Source organism: Triticum urartu, chromosome 5 (assembly GCF_003073215.2).
Source record: "Triticum urartu cultivar G1812 chromosome 5, Tu2.1, whole genome shotgun sequence".
NCBI lineage: Eukaryota > Viridiplantae > Streptophyta > Magnoliopsida > Poales > Poaceae > Triticum > Triticum urartu.
This window is the reverse complement of record NC_053026.1, coordinates 530,451,132-530,454,488: the sequence shown is the minus strand read 5'-3', so window position 1 is coordinate 530,454,488 and position 3,357 is coordinate 530,451,132.

The window sequence follows — 3,357 nt, the reverse complement described above, 5'->3', positions numbered from 1 at the left end:
CATCCCGCATCGCATCCCGCATAGCATGTCATCATTTCATCATATTGCTTGGTCTTGCACATGGTTGATTATATCCTTGTTGCTTGTTTGTCTTGTTTGGGTAGAGATGGGAGACGAGTTAGCTACCGAGGAGCCCGTTGAGTTTGCTTGTGAGGATCCAGTCAACTCTGACAACTATGCAGGCAAGATGATCATACCCTCGAAATCACTACTATCTTTGCTATGCTAGTTTGCTCGCTCTTGGCTATGCCAATGCTACGATGCCTACCTTTTGCTTGTCAGCCTCCCAATTTCCATGTTGAAACTCTAACCCACCATGTCCTAGCAAACCATTGATTGGCTATGTTACCGCTTTGCTCAGCCCCTCTTATAGCGTTGCTAGTTGCAGGTGAAGATTGGAGCCGTTCCTTGTTGGAACATCATTTATCTACTTGTTGGGATATCATTATATTGCCATGTTATCTTAATGCATCTATATACTTGGTAAAGGGTGGAAGGCTCGGCCTCTCGCCCAGTGTTTTGTTCCACTCTTGCCGCCCTAGTTTCCGTCATATCGGTGTTATGTTCCCGATTGGGTTATAATGGGAACCCCTTGATAGTTCGCCTTGATTAAAGCTTTTCCAGCAATGCCCAACCTTGGTCTTACCATTTGCCACCTAGCCTCTTTTTCCCTCGGGTTTCCGGAGCCTGCGGGTCATCTTATTTTAAACCCCCCCAGGCCAGTGCTCCTCTGAGTGTTGGTCCAAATAGAGACACTTGCAGCGCCACCTCGGGGCAACTTGAGGGTTGGTTTTAGTTGTACGTACTGTTCATCTGAGTGTGCCCTGAGAAAGAGATATGTGCAGCTCCTATCGGGATTTGTCGGCACATTCGGGCGGTGTTGCTGGATTTGTTTTAACCTGTCGAAGTGTCTTGATTTACCGAGATACCGAGTCTGATCGGAACGTCTTGGGAGGAGGTCTATTCCTTCGTTGACCGTGAGAGCTTGTCATGGGCTAAGTTGGGACTCCCCTGCAGGGATTGAACTTTCGAAAGCCGCGCCCGCGGTTATGGGCGGATGGGAATTTGTTAATGTCCGGTTGTAGATAACTTGAACCTTAATTAATTAAAATGAATCAACTGAGTGTGTTACCGTGATGGCCTCTTCTCGGCGGAGTCCGGGAAGCGGACACGGGGTTGGAGTAATGTTTGCGCAGGTTGTTCCTCTAGTTTTTCACGCTCGCGCTTTGCCTCCTCTTCTCGCTCTCTTTTGCGAATAAGATAGCCACCATTTATGCTAGTCGCTTGCTGCAGCTCCACATATGTTGCCTTGACATTCCTATAAGCTTAAATAGTCTTGATCGCGAGGGTGCGAGATTGCTGAGTCCCTGTGGCTCACAGATTACTATAACTCCAGATGCAGGTCCAGGTGATTCCGCTCCAGTTGACGAGTACGAGCTCAAGTGGGAGTTCGACGAAGACTCTCAGTGTTACTACGTGTCTTTTCCTGATGATCAGTAGTGGTGCCTAGTTGGGGTTCGATTCAGGGCCTTGTCGCATGTTGGGTTTTCTTCTATTTTGGCACCGTAGTCGGGCCATGAGTGTTTGTATGATGGATGTTATTTATGTACTTTGATGTGGCGTGGCGAGTGTAAGCCAACTATGTTCTCCCCCTTTTATTATATATTACATGGGATGTTGTAATGATTGCCTAACTTGCGACATTGCTTTCAATGCGGTTATGTCTCTAAGTCGTGCCCCGACACGTGGGAGCTATAGCCGCATCGAGGGCGTTATAAGTTGGTAATCAGAGCCTTCCCCGACCTTAGGAGCCCCATTGCTTGATCGTTCTTAGCGGCCGAGTTGTGTCTAGAAAAATGTTTTGAGTCACTTAGGAATTATATATCGGAGAGCTTAGGAATTCTTTTTACTTCCCAGTCTCCTCATCGCTCTGGTAAGGCATCCCGACGTAGAGTTTTGACTCTTCTCTTCTCAAATTTCACTAAAAAAATTTTTAGGATCACGCGAGTATCTTGGAATCGTTCCGGTGGCTTATGATGAGAACATTGCCTTGGTGCCTCCTGTCAGGGGTTTAGTGGAAGTGTCCCGGGGAGTTGAGCTCTGAGGTGTTGTCATCATAATTTTATCGTTGCAATTCTGGAATACTTGAGATATGTTCGCCGACATCGAAAATCTCTTTTATGCAGTTCGTTGGTGAGATAACCTCGACGCCACCCAGTACTGGGGCAGGAGTTCGGGAGTATCGCCATAACTTGTATAACGGATGCTTTTCAAAGGTTGAGGTAGATGGTTTCCGAAGTTTTCTCGGTTATGTGTTGAAGGATGGATACAGCTGGATGTAGGATTTGATAGTTTGGGTGAGATATTATGCTTCCCCTGTATCCCCAACACCTGATTGCATAACCGGAAAGGTTCGGGAGTTTCATAGGTGGGAATTCTAGTAGCTCTAGTTCTTCTTCCACGGATATTGGTTTGAGATTGGGATTTCTTACTGATTATTCGTTCTTGATCCGTACCTTGTTGATTTATTTCTCTACCTTAATTCTACGTGGCTTCTCAATTTATGGATATGTGACCATTTCAAGAGGAATGCATTCGTTCATTTTGTTCGGATGTGAAGACTATATATTGCAATTTTCATTCCGTTGGATTCAACTTCAATATTTATCTATCAATGTGCTAATGGTGGTCAACCTCTTCAGGATGGCTCCTCCAACGCGCACGACTCCGAATCCTGATCCGCCACCGCCTCCACCTGCTCCAGAGGCATGGCAAGCTGTGATGGCCGCAACCAATGCAAACACTCAGCTGATCATGCAAATTCTTCAAGAGCGCAATCAAGGCAGCAATCAGAGTCACTTTGCTACACTCAACCAGTTCCTTGCTAACGGGCCAAAGACTTTCAGCAATTGTGTTGAGGCAACCGATGCTGACGATTGGCTTGTGGATCTGTGTAAGCATTTCGAGTGCAGTAACGTCAGGCCTGAGGACTTTGTCAAGTTCGCTTCCTTCCAACTCAAAGATCAAGCTGCAGAATGGTTCCAGCAGTACAAGGACTCCAGAGGTGGACGTGTTATCACTTGGGATGATTTCCGTCGAGACTTCCGAGCTCATCATATTCCGCAGAGTGTGGTTGAAAGCAAGCGTGAGGAATTCGCCCTATAGTGAGTCGTATTACAATTCACTGGCCGTCGTTTTACAACGTCGTGACTGGGAAAACCCTGGCGTTACCCAACTTAATCGCCTTATATATCAGTTCAGGGGTGGTCTCAGAGAAGATATTCAGCTCGCTCTTGTTCTCTTCGAGCCCTTGAGATACGATGAGTTCTACAACATGGCACTGAAGCAAGAGGCTGC